The 14,656-nt window shown below is 31.1% G+C and overlaps 1 long non-coding RNA gene across 2 annotated transcripts; it reads right to left on the reverse strand.

Annotated features, from left to right (window-relative positions):
* Positions 1–4,518: 4,518 nt before the first annotated feature.
* On the reverse strand, positions 4,519–5,439 carry LOC126892496 (uncharacterized). 2 transcript variants are annotated; one of them, XR_007700875.1, is made up of 3 exons: positions 5,039–5,439; positions 4,869–4,973; positions 4,519–4,812 (listed from the first exon to the last, which is right to left on the reverse strand). It is a non-coding gene; the product is annotated as an uncharacterized LOC126892496 (long non-coding RNA). The 2 variants fall into 2 exon arrangements; XR_007700874.1 differs by lacking the exon at positions 4,519–4,812 and having other exon boundaries at positions 4,835–4,973.
* Positions 5,440–14,656: the final 9,217 nt, after the last annotated feature.

Below are 14,656 nucleotides of genomic sequence, written 5' to 3' on the forward strand. Positions count from 1 at the left end.
CTTCATTTTCTTTTACAAACCATACATTTTGTACACGTTAAATTTGGCCTTGAATAACTTTGTCAATTTCTTGTTCAATTTATTGTTGATGTAAAGTGGACATTAGATAGGTTTTAATTCTTTTTAAACAAGAAAAATTGCGTTCAACGGAAACGGAAGTTGCGTGTATAGTAGCAATTAAAACAAATAATTTATATGCTTCAGGAAATATTTCAATTAAGTCATTCTCGTTAAAATATTGCAAAATTTTAAAAACATTTAATGTATAAAATTCTTTATCTTCGTAAATGACACATAGTTCATTAATTAATTTTTGTTTATTAAATATTCCAAAATATTGTGTTATTAAACTATTTATTAAATTATGTGAAACTTTTTGAAAAATTTTGAAAATGTGAAGAATTTGCAAGGCTAAAAAAATGTAATTCTTTTAAATCTCTAAAGCGAACTTCAAGTTGCATAATAATATTATCTATAATTTCAAAATATAAAGCTCTATATTTTGTCGTCCGGTCAACATCGGACGACTGTTTTATTCTTTTCTGCGGGTTTAAGTTAAATTCTGATACCCTTGTTTCAGCCACAGAAAATAAATTATTAAAATTCTGATCATTACGAAGTTGTCTTATTCTTCCCAAGGCTATATCTATTTCTTTTTGACAGAAATTTATATCTAAGCATTTCAGTTGTAAAATTTTGTACAATATGTCAGTTATATTAAATATTTTATTATAAAGACAAAGAAGAAAAGCAAACTCAAAATTTTTTAAATTTTGCAAATATCCTCGAGCACCATTTATAGATTCGGCTCCCGAATTTTCGACTTCGATAATTTTATTAAACACTGAAATTAACTCATTCCATTTTGAATTAAGAACGTTTACAATTTTCGACTTTGAAGTCCATCTAGTTTCAGAGTTTGTTGGAATACTTCGATTTAGAATTGAATTCAGAATAAAGGTTCTTTTCGCCGAATGATTAAAAAAACCAGGAATTGATGTAACCGTTGCAAAAAATATCCTACAATTTCTAATACATTTTGAGCCGTCTTGCAATACTAAATTTAATCTATGAGCGCATCAATGTGTAAAAATTGCTTTTAGAGCATCTACTTTAATTTTTGATTGTAATCCGTTTAAAGAGCCGGCCATTACACTTGCACCATCGTAACATTGAGCAATTAATTTATTTTTGTAATCATATGGCTCAAGCACGTTTGAAATTAAACTATATAGAGCGTCTGCAGATCTATTCTCGCTAATATCAAAAAACCCTAAAAATCTTTCTGTTACCTGACCAACTTTGTTAACAAAACGGATTGTTAAAGTACACTGTGATTTTTCGGTTATATCAGTAGTGTCGTCCGCTAGTATAGAAAAAAAGTGACTTTCATTAATTTCTCTTGAAATTTCATTTTTTACGTAATCGGCAAGACAATATATTAAATCATTTTGTATTGTTTTTGACAAACCCGTGAACGCCCCTTCTATTTTTTTTAACATGATCCTGGATTTCCTGATCGCGTTTAACTACTAAATTAAAAATTTCTTTAAAATTACCCATGTTTGAAGAATTATGGCTCTCATCATGACCGCGAAATGCAAGTTCTTGTTTTGGTAACAGAATTGTAACATCAATTAAATATGTTAATAAAATTCTATTTTTTCCAACTTCTTCATTATATATCTTATTAGATAGAGAAATATGTCCAACTAAAGCACTGTCAATAGTTTGTTTATTTTTTTCTAACCGTTTTAAACCTAAGCAATTGTTTAAATCTTCTTTCGAAGATTCATGTTTTTTTACACTAGCTGATAAATTTTTCAGATCTGAATATCCCTGACTCACCCAAACATTTTGCTTCATATTTGAGAGCAACAGACAAGGCCAACAAAAAAGTGAATTTTTAAAGTAACTTCCGCTTAGCCATTTATGGTTTTCATACCATATTGTTTTAAACGATCTCGAAAATGATAAAAATGTTAAATTTGGTAAAGGCCGGCCCATTGAAATAATTTCTGATCTTCCTTGATTTTGGCGCCTTGAAAAAGGCGTCTCGATCAAACTGCATATTACATCGTTTAAAATATTCATATTCGATGACTAAAGTTATTTCACCAATAAAACTAACACACCTACGTTTCCACAACGTCAAATATTACTTATTTTATTTATGTATGAAATAATAATTTACTCTTCGAATAAATTGATAAGTTAACAATTAACCTCGCTTTAAATTCTTAATTATCTATATAATCTAATAACACAATTCGTCAGTTTAACTTTAAATTATCCAAATTGTATTGAAACACAATACAAATATAATGGATGACTGACAAAATTTGTTATGCATAACTCGACCAAGCGCCATTTTTACCTTTTTGAGAAAAATGAATTTAAGTTTATGGCGTTCTGAAAAATCTATTTAACATTTTAAAAATTTGATTTTTAGATATATTTTTAAAAACGGTAAAATGAATTTTGTTGTATTATCATTTAAAGTTTTAAAATTATATTTTAGCTGATATAGACAAAAATGGCGTTTGGTCGCGTATTGCTTTTTTCGTTATTAACATTTTAATAATTTGCATAAGTCGTTTACTAAACAAAACTGTCGCTTGGGAGGTTTATGCGAATTAAAACATGTGGTTTATAGAATATTTTTATTGTTTTATGACAAAACTACATTGTAAAACTAAACATAACAACAGTGTTGTATCATAAGATAGTTACTATCTTATAAAACTGTAGTCTGATATAAAAACAAAATTGGTATAAGACCTTACTAAAGTTCATCATCTTCAAGATCAAAATCAAGAGGTCCATTTAACCCATCTATATCATCTTCCATATTTGGATCACCAGTCAATTTTTTGTAAAACTCTTTGGCATCTTTTGGAATAAGGCTAAGCAAAAATTTTAGATCCTCAAGTTTTTTATCTGGTATTGGCTTCCCATCTGGCCATAGCAGCACAAGTGATTCTTTAAAATTTTGATAAAGTTCTGATGATGGTCTTCCTCGTTTCTTTTGTAGACTTATCTCATGAGCTTCTTCGTGGAAAGAATATTTAACAAAAAGTTTTTCGCGGCATTCTTTTCTGAGTTCAATCTCTTTGAATTTAAGCCAATTAATTTTATTATTAAAGATATCCACTTTTCTATTGACGACTCTTTTTTCCAAATTACAAGTACCGAAAAAGTGTTCCTTCTTCATTTTGTGAACGATTAGAGGATTTTTTTTTCGGCACGAACTCATTACATTCATGTAGTCTACCGGTGAATACATTCTTTGTTGGAATTTTAAGGCGCATTCAATGTCACCAAAATCTGTATCATTTGGCAAAAAACTATGGCCAGATGTAAGGAAACGTAAAGTGATTCTTTCCAGTAAAGGATGCACATCAAAAATGGCATTTAACATCAAAACTATTTTAATGTTTCGGTTCTGCCCTCCACAGCTGTCCGACCACAAAATTAAATGTTTACATGCCTCCATATCTCTAGCTTTCAACACATGTCTAAATAAACAAGAGCCAACTTCTTGGGCCCCTCTGCCGGCTTCGCCTTCTAACCACACATAACAATGGCCTTTGTTATGTTTAGCTGTACGTATACCTAGATTATAAAGCCAAAGTTGGCGTTTGTAAAAAACTACATTTGTAGGTATACGGGGAAGAGGCAGTGTTTTTTCCATATCAAAACACAATACTTTAAGTTGTTCGTCAAATTTTGCACTCTTTCTGTCTGCATTTAAAGCTTGTCTTGCTTCTTCAGCGGAATCGATGTGGTTATCTCTCTCAGTTTTATATTTAACTTGTTCTTCTGTGGCGCTGTTGTTTATTAGAATTTCTAATTTGTCACAAAGGTTACAAGTGTCTTTTTTCAGTGGTTTTCTTCTGAAATTAAAATGAGTTAAAAAAACGTTTTTGTACTTCGAAAACGACACAGGTGAATTATTAACTTGCTGCTTGTACAAATCGTACATAATGGGCAATGTAGTGTCTGCTCGTAAGTACATTGAACTTGTTTTTTCCCTTGCATAATGAGACTTATATTTTGGAAATTGTTCAATATGTTCTAATATTTCTTGCAATCGTTCTTCTGATATTTTATTTTTTCCGCCTGCTCTTCCTCTTAAGTCTTTAACTCCTTCTATCCTTTTTTTTGATTTTAAGGCATTATCCACTTTTGCACTCGAAATTCTTAGGGTTTGCAACAGAAATGTTTTGCAAACTACGTGGCCATTAATATTGTACACCCTGGAGTGCATTTTTTTAGTAGAATTTTGTTTTCTTTTTCTTTTTATTGGACCTTCTTGAACCATGGCGCAAATTAAGGCACGTTGAGCATCATGCGAACTTACTTCATAAAATTTGTCGTATTCTTGTTTAGCATTTTCAATGCCAACTTTCGATAGACAGTCGCATTTGCACAAATACTGACGAAACTCTTTTTTTAGTTTCATTTCTCCTTTTTGTGTAAAGTATGATTTATTTTGAATGCAGTGTTTTTGCGGATTTCTCTATTCTGACTAGGGAACTTTCTCTTTCTCCCTTTTTTTGGACGGCCCTGATTTTTTTTTTCTTTAGATTTTACGCCATTCTTTTCCCCATCATTTTCTCCTTTATCGGATTGCTCCATCTCTACTATATTGTTATCTTCATTAATATCTCTGTTGACAAAATTTAAATCTTGACGATATTCTTTCCGACCCGACTGTCGGTCTTCTTCTTGATTTTGATTATCATCCATTACTCTTACGTCACCTATTTCATTTTCCTTGTTTGAATATCCATCCGAATTACTTCCTTCCTACAAATAAAGTAAATAAAAATTTAGAAATCTGCTATTTATTTGGTTTTTTATACCTCATAAATTATGTCTGGTAATTTTAGATTAAATTCCACTTCCCGAACCGTTTGTAAATCGCTGTAAGTCTTTGGGGAAACAGCTGCTGTATGAGTACTTTCTTTCTATAAATAACAATAAGTAAAAATTAACAAAACTTAGTTAAACATTAAAACTTATAATAACATACCTCACTAATATCTGTTGCTGAGTTAAAATCAACTTCCTGTAACGGTTCTAAGTTGGTATAAGTCTGAAGCGAACTTGTTTCTTGCCGAATACCTTCTTCCTATAAATAAAGTAAATAAAGATAAACAAAACTACTGTAAAAATTTAAGTTTTTAATTTACACCTCAAAAATAATGTCTGGTAATTTTTACAATACAAAATAACTTACCTTCTCCTCGTTTGTTATTTCTCGAGCACGGTTTAAAATTAGAGCAGTCCTCTGCAACATATTTACACGCTTTTTTACACTTTTAAACACAACTTTTATAAAAAATATAACGCGACACTTTTTATATTGCTCAACAGACTGAACTGAATTAACAAATTAACAAGACGGAAACAATGCTGCCAAAATCCCGCCGATTTCCGTTTTTGCATAAGGCGACCAAGCGCCAATATTATGTCGCATAGTCTTATTATGCTAAATCTAAGTCACTTAGTCGGGTATTGTCAAATGTTTACAGACATTTAGTCGATTTGGCGTTTAGCTAAAAGTAAAATATTTTCCAAAATACAGATTTCTAGGCTTTGGTGATTTTTTCCCAAATAGGTAACGTCATTACTTGATAGATGGCAGCATTATTCCAAAAAACTTGAATTTGGCGCTTAGTCGAGTTATGCATAACGCGGTCCAAATAACTATTCACATATTTATTTGTCGTTAATATATTAATATAAAATTAAAATGCCCTTCAATAGACCGATCTCAAATTTACTTGTTTATTATTCAGTTTTCATAAACAAATTTAAATTGTCCTACCTATTTTTGTTGAATACTTAACCTACTAATAACAGCCAAATTCAAAAAACAATTATTTAAAACAGTTTCACAACACACCATGGAAGCAACTGATAAAATTTTGTAGGTTCGGCTATAAGAGTCTGTGCCTATCCACTTTCAAAATTCGTAGAAATCGGGCCCGTACCAGCAGACTTACATAGGCCTTTAGTTCGTGTAAACAGAGAGAGATCGCACGTCAATTCAGTGTTGGCGTCGTTCTATTTCAGGCTACGTTCCCGAGTGCCTGACCAAGGAAGAATATGCACTTACTGATACTACAAGGAGCGTACAATAATTATAACTTCGGAGAAAATTTTTTGGATATTTTTAAAAATAATTTGGATAATTTTTGCTTTTTTATTGTAGGTATTGTGTCAAAATTTATAAATTACAATTTTAAAGTAAGTAATTTATATTAATAATTTATATTATTGTACTACATTTGAAGAGGGTAGGCGGCGCCTACCCACGGGCCGCCCCTGAAGGAGAGTTTGGTTAAACATTTAAGACTTCATGTTAGTCAAAAACCTTTTGATTGTTTGGAATGCAATAAACAGTTTAGTGAAAAACGGAAATTATATAATCAAATATTAATGAAACAATGATATTATTATAAATTCGGTAACTTCAAATATTTGGTTGTGTTCTTTTTTTTATTACAAAACCACAAATAAACCAAGTTACGACATTCATCTGTTAAACCATTCGCAAGAAACTCCTCATGTTTGTTTCGAATGTAGTTAAACAAAAATCAAAATGACAATCCCATATTTTGAGTCGTCACTCAAATAACACATCATGAATGAAATTGGCTTTCCCCGGATAAAATGTTTGCAAATATGGCGCATAGGTCACCATAGCTTCATCTATACCAGTGTTTCCCAACCTTTATGTGTCATCTCCCACCTTAGCCATGCCAAAAATTCTTATATCAAATACTGCGTATTTGGTAAGTCAGAAATATCCACTAACATTAGCTGCATCATCCATGTTGGAAAGTCAATGCTTTAAATTAGAAAACCTTTCTTTTAAATCAGCCTGTCACCTTTTTATAACCAGTAAACCTTTTACTTCACATTTTTGAAGCCAACAAAACTGTTCATAATTTTTGTCGTTAATATGTTTTTGACATAACTCAGTATGGGTAATTACACCAAATATCGTCGCTTTTGCATCGACAAGGGTTTTTTTTTATTTAAACACAAAACCACATCAATCGCGCAGGGTTATTAGTGGATATAACAATACAAAAATATTACATTAAATAGAAAAAACCAATACAGAAGTAAAAACTTCGAGATGTATTCTGGTATAAAATCGTTTATTTAAAACTATAAAATGTCATCGATTGCAGAACGTTTTCGTTCTAAACAGAACATCTTCAGTGCATCCTGCCGAGTATTTTGAAACTAGCACACTGTAAATAGTGTTAACATCATCATATATGGTTTACATAATGTAATATGTTAAAATGTTATGACTACAAGTCGATGTTAATGGATAAAGTGGAACACATGCTAAAAGGGTGCCATGGTTCCCTGCTCGAAGATGCTAGGTACTTGCCAATTCAATGGGCACAGACCAACTAATGGGCACAGTTGGTCTGTGCCCATTGAATTGGCAAGTACCTAGCATCTTCGAGCAGGGAACCATGGCACCCTTTTAGCATGTGTTCCACTTTATCCATTAACATCGACTTGTAGTCATAACATTTTAACATATTACATTATGTAAACCATATATGATGATGTTAACACTATTTACAGTGTGCTAGTTTCAAAATACTCGGCAGGATGCACTGAAGATGTTCTGTTTAGAACGAAAACGTTCTGCAATCGATGACATTTTATAGTTTTAAATAAACGATTTTATACCAGAATACATCTCGAAGTTTTTACTTCTGTATTGGTTTTTTAAACTATGGTATACAGCCAACTGTTGGGATTTTCCCATTGATTTTTTACATTAAATAGAGGTATACAATTTTATGTAAAATGCCGCTTAAACTGTCCGTTGATAATTTGTTTCTGATTTTGGTTTTGTTCAGATTAATTTTAGAAAAAATGCGTTCGACACTGGCGCTTGAATGTGGCAAACTAAAAACAAAGTTGAATAGGGTGGGAAACATAACGGAATCGTTACCTGTTTTTAGTCTTCCAATTTCTACCCAAAAATCTTGCACACTTAAATCTTTATATGAAGAAAAGACAGACGTACTCTCAATCATTGATTGACAGTACGTCTTTATTTTTCTTCATTTAAAATGAACTCTCACATGCAACCCATTCAACATTTAAATCTTTATATTTATTCAAATCAAGATTTCTTAAAGTACGCCATTCTCTATCGATGTCATTTTTAATGTATCAATTGCCAAGTTGGGAAAATGGAAGACTAAAGGTCCCAAAGATGTATGTTTTTTCGATATGACCTCATCTGGTGATATTAGAGACACGTGTTTTAAAGTAGCAACAGTTTTATTTGTATTGTCAAATCTTTTATAAATCTGCGAACAACCTTCTATGGAAAAATCTAAACACTTCTTTCTGAAATTCAATAATTCTGTTTGATTTAAACTATGTTCGTTATTATGTATTGCACCTGTTACATAGACACCTAGATAAATATTTTCTATGTTCAAAAAATTATCAGGATTTTTCTACTCTATATTTTCAATGGAAGTTTTATCTAAATAATCCTTTTTTAGATAGCAATCCAAAAGTGTTCTTAACACAGTTTCAATTCGTGAATATAAAATATGTATTTTAACACTTTCGGATTGTATTTCTAGATTTAAATCCATATAAGAAAATATGAAAAAAAATGTTTAGGAAACGTTTTTCTTTAGTTATGAGTGACTAAAATTAAAAATATAAAAAAATCAACTAAAAAGCAAAAAATAAAAATAATTGAAAAAATCTAGCACATTCGTCAAATAAAAGCCGAATTCATCGAATAAACGGTTTTCGCCCCACGCTTTTCTTTGACGAATGTGTCAGATTTTTTGAATTATTTTTATTTTTTGCTTTTTAGTTGATTTTTTTATATTTTTAATTTTAGTCACTCGTAACTAAAGAAAAGCGTTCCCTAAAAAATTTTTGTTTTCATATTTTTTTATTTTTTACTTGACTTAGACTTTTCAAACATTAAAATATATCGTCATGTTTATTAAAGTATGTATCAAACATATGATTTACAAACATGAAAAGTCGTCAGAATCGGCAAAAAATTTGAAACTTTATTGTTTATTTATGAAGCATAACGTAAACAATTAACGTAAAAAGTAAAATTATCTACAGTAGTTAGCTCCAATCTGTAAAAGTTTCAAGTTTCTTCATTGTAAAACACAAGAGAATTTAAGCATTTTCCGTTAAAATCGTTTTTTTATTCAAACAATTAATAAACATAATTTTTTTTATTGACTATTCGTGTATTGTTCCCGCGAATGCATGTCTGCAAATTTTTAGTCATTTGCATTGAAGAAAAGGCAGTCAAATTAACGTCCAAGATTTGATCAAAACGTTTGAACTAAAGAAAAGCTTTTAATTGATAATTAATACGCCAAAAGGTATTCTAATGTTAATTGTAGCTCAAAACGTCTCTACCGGTGGTTTTTCTAAGAATACGATAAAAACACGATTTTTTTTTAATTCGAGTTCTGGTTGAAGTTTGTGTCGTATCGTATTGAAATTTGACACGAATAGGTGCCGATTCTTATATAAATGAATATATGAACGTTCAAAATTTGAAACTTTATTGTTTATTTATGAAGCATAACGTAAAAAGTAAGATTATGTATAGTTCATATCATTAGCTACTAACCGTAAAAAGTTTCTACATTGTAAAAAACAAGAGAATTTAAGCATTTTCTATTAAAATCGTTTTTTTGTTTAAACAATTCTTCTTCTTCAAGTGCCATCTCCGCGACGGAGGTCGGCCATCATCATAGCTATTCGGACCTTGGAGACGGCTGCTCTGAAAAGTTCGTTTGATGTACATCCGTACCATTCTCTCAGGTTGCGCAGCCACGATATTCTGCGTCTCCCTATGCTTCTTTTTCCTTGAATCTTTCCCTGCATAATGAGTTGGAGCAAGTTGTATCTCTCTCCACGTGTAATATGTCCGAGATATTCCAATTTTCTGGTTTTAATTGTATTTAAGACTTCCATTTCTTTATTCACCTTTCTCAGAACCTCTTTGTTTGTGACGTGTTCTGTCCATGATATTTTTAGAATTCTTCTATTTACCCACATCTCGAATGATTCCAGTTTTTTCATTGATGCCGCATTCAAGGTCCAAGCTTCCATTCCGTAAAACAGAGTCGAGAAAACGTAGCACCTAGCCAACCTTATTCTTAGCTCTAACCTTAGATCTCTTGTGCAGAGCACTTTTCTCATTTTGTTAAAATTCGCTCTAGCCTTTTCTATTCTAATTTTAATCTCCTGGAAGTAATCATTTGTGGAGTTGATCATTGTTCCAAGATATGCATATTGGTCTACTTATGAGGAGATTCTCGTCATTTCTTTGAGTTTTAGATATTCTGATAAATTTTGTATTCTTGATGTTCATTGTTAAACCGTATTCTTGGCTATATGTCGCTATTGTCTCTATACCTGTCGCTATACCAGTCTCTGAAGATCTTCAATATTTTCGGCTAAGACGACAGTGTCATCCGCATATCTAATATTGTTAATGGGAACTCCGTTCACCTTTATTCCAGCTGTTTCACCCTCAAGAGCTTGTTTTAGGATCTCTTCCGAGTAGGCATTATAGAGAACTGGAGACAATACGCATCCCTGTCTCAACCCACGTCTAATCTCAATTTCCTCTGACAACTGTTCGTTAACACGTACTTTTGCTCGCTGCTTATAGTATAAATTAGATATGATCCTGAGGTCATTGTAGTCTACCTTCTTTAATTTCAGGACATTCATTAATTGTTCATGTCGTACTTTATCGAAAGCTTTATTATAGTCAATAGACATATATGTCTTGATTGACGTCTAGGCACCTTTGTATTAGGATATTAAATAAGAAAAGAGCTTCACGCGTTCCTAGGCCTTTGCGAAACCCAAATTGTGTATCATTAATATCTATGTCCAATTTATGATATATTCGGTTATGGATGACTTTCAGTAGCAACTTCAGCACATTGGACATCAAGCTGTTGGTGCGGTAGTCGGCGCATTCTCTTGCGTTTTTCTTTTTGGGGAAACAAACAAAGATCGACGTTAACCATTCTTTGGGTAATACGCCTGAGCTATAAAGGGCCTAGCCAGGTAAGATGGTGAAAAGTGCCCCCAACCCAATCTAAATTCCATATAGGCCACTTTTTAGCACATATAGAGGAACTCACTTTCTGAAATTTTTAGCCCCCTAGATGGTCACGTGACCCCCCTAGAGCCTAATTAGGCTTTTTATGTTTTTATTTTTTATCTCGGCCGCATTAAGAGCTAGCCAAAAACTTTATTTAAAAAAGTTGTAAGTTTCAAAAAGATCTATATGAAAATTTTTTTTTTATTTTTTTGGCGGGAAATTCGAATTTTTAGAACAATTTTAAACTTTTAAATAAATCTGAAAAAAAAAACTAAGACACTCGTTTTTACGAAAATTAATTATAATGTGTATTTTTCCACAATCTTTCACCCTGAATTTTTTCAGATTTTTAAAATTGGTGAAACGTACCTTTAAAAATAAAAAACCGCATTTTTTCGGTTTTTTTTTTCGTTTTTTTGATACAATTTTATACATATTTTTCAAAAAATTTAACACCGTCACTAGAATAGGTAAAAAACTGAAAAATAATTGGGATTTGCTTCATAAAAATTTTTTGTAACGCCATCCATTTTCAAGATACAGGGCGTTGAAGAAAACAAAATTTTACATATTTTTTACGATTTTGCCGAAACTACTGGCAACATTGTAATAAAACTTGGCGGGTTTTAAGAGGTAGTTATTGTGCATGTTTTGACATACAACTAAGGATTTAATATTCATCATTGGCGCGCATAGGGGTAATGGTCTGAACTTTTCAAAGAAAAAAAGATAGTACGCCACTGACATATTTCAAATTAACAATCATTTTTGAATTCCTCGTTCAATTTGCAATAAAAAATCTATCTTCTCATTTTTTCATACGACGCGCTGTTTTGCTGCAAAAAATAAAATATCTTAACGCTTCCAAAGTATTCGAATTAATTTTGATAATGGATGTATGAGTTTATTATGTATGTAGATGTAGAAACTACTAGAAGTTCGAATACTTTGTAAGGGTTAAGATCTTTTATTTTTTGAATAAAAATGGCGCGTCGTATGAAAAAATAACAAGATACATTTTTTGTCACAAATTGAACGAGAAATTAAAAAACGATTGTTAATTTGAAATATGTCAGTGGCGTACTATCTTTATTCTTTAAAAAGTTCAGACCATTACCCCTATGCGAGCCAATGATGAATATCAAATCATTAATTGTATGTCAAAATATGCACAATAACCAGCTCTTAAATCCCGCCAAGTTTTATTACAATGTTGCCAGTAGTTTCAGCAAAATCGTAAAAAATGTGTAAAATTTTGTTTTCTTCAACGACCTGTATTTTGAAAATGGATGGCTTTACAAAAAAATTTTATTAAGCAAACCCCAATTATTTTTCAGTTTTTTACCTATTCTAGTGACAGTGTTACCTTTTTTGAAAAATATGTATAAAATTGTTTCAAAATACGAAAAAAAAACTGAAAAAAATGCGGTTTTTTATTTTTAAAGGTACGTTTCACCAATTTTAAAAGTCTGAAAAAATGCAGGGTGAAAGATTGCGCAAAAATACACATTATAATTAATTTTCGTAAAAACGAGTGTCTTAGTTTTTTTTCAGAGTCATTTAAAAGTTTAAAATTGTTCTAAAAATTCTAATTTCCCGCCAAAAAATTTAAAAAAAAATTTTTTCTTATAGATCTTTTTGGAACTTACAACTTTTTTTAATGAAAGTTTTTGGCTAGCTCTTGATGCGCCTGAGATAAAAAATAAAAACATAAAATCTAGTTTTCGTTATTTTCAGTGCCTCTTCGATATCCCGATAAAACAATTCAACCTCTTCTTCGCAGGCATTCGCCGTAGGAGCATACACTTGTATCAAGTTCAATCTGGCGTGAGATGTCACTAACTTTAATGCCATTACTCTTTCTGAGACAGGGAAAAAGCCTTCTACTGCTCTATTAGATTTTTTATTAACTATGACTGCCACGCCGTGTCGATGTTGATTGTCCTCGCTACCGGAATAATATATTGTGGCTTCATTTGTTGAGAAACAACCTGAGTTGGGCCACCTGGCTTCACTGATACCCAGTACATCAATATTCAACCTGTTCATTTCTTGAATAATATTGTGCATCTTACCAGGCTGAAACATACTCTGAACATTCCAGGTTCCAATTCTAGTGTTTGACAGTCTTATTCTTTCGCCTCCGTTCTTCTGACAAGGATTTCGCTGATTAACGACCTGAGAGGCCTTGTCTTTTCCTCCCCTGGAACAATTAATAAACATAAAAAAATTTTATTGACTATTCGTATTTATTGATATTCTTACAAATCGTTTCATCATTATTTTTTAACAGTGGAATGAACACTTTAGAAGACATAGCAGACCTAACATATTTATACAGTTTTTTAGAGTCCTTGCAACTTACAATAGATTCTTCATATGCCATTCTGGCTTCATTAATATACTTTTTTAAAATTCCTGTGTAATTTTCGTGAGTTTGCAAGTCACGTGTATCACCTGTACGTTTGTATTTTCGCCATAATTTTCTTTTGTGTCTTATAAGTGATATCAATTCACCGTTAATCCATGGCTTAAGTTTGTTCCTATAAGGTCATTTCATATCAAATCAACCAGGGGTTTGGCAGACACCCTCTCCGATTTTGATAATTTTTGGTACACTTATTTTATCCATAAAGTAGATGAAAAATCTAAATTTTCAAAATTTTTGGTCCAGTAGTTTTTTTGTTATTAATTTTTGAAAATGATAAAATTGACAAGTTTTGCCTTTACATAAGTATAGAAAAATAGGAATATCTCTAAAACTACTTATCAGAAATTCATGAGCGATACCTTGTTTAAAAGGTCTTTTAAAAACCTTTTAAATAATGTATAACATGGCACATTTTAAAATTACATTTTTTTTTCAAAAAAATTGAAAAAAGTATTTTTTATTTTTTTTTTCAAAAACACCATTTTTTATTTTTTTGAAAAAAATATATATTTTTTTTCAATGTTTTACTAAGACACACACCAATTTTCAAGATGGAGAAATGATGGGTTCCATATGAAAAAAAAAATAAAACAATATTCAAACATGTAAAAAATGGTAGCTTTTTTTAAGTAAAACACATAAAAGTCAAAGATACATGCTATAATATAGAAAACAATAATTTTTTATAAGTAACACAAACGCTTCTCTAAATTTCAAATAAATTAAATATTTTTCAAAGTTATTTTTCTTTCCAAAATGTGGGTGGAATCTGACATTTCCTCCTTTGTCAGTGTGTAAGTCCGACCTGTAGCGGTAATGGGTTGAACTTTTCTTAAAATCATTTTTCTTTCAATAATTAGAATATCTGATTTAGGTTTGGGGTAATAAAAGGAGGGGCTGGCCCGTTTGGATGCAAGAAACTAACTTTAATTTCATTTGTCTCATCATTTCTGCCTATAATACAAGCCACCCACCAAGCATTGTTATACTCCACCGTTACAAATCCAGATTCAATTAGTTTAAGTTCCATTTGATTTAATTCTGACAAATCT

This window comes from Diabrotica virgifera, chromosome 9 (assembly GCF_917563875.1).
Source record: "Diabrotica virgifera virgifera chromosome 9, PGI_DIABVI_V3a".
Lineage (NCBI taxonomy): Eukaryota > Metazoa > Arthropoda > Insecta > Coleoptera > Chrysomelidae > Diabrotica > Diabrotica virgifera.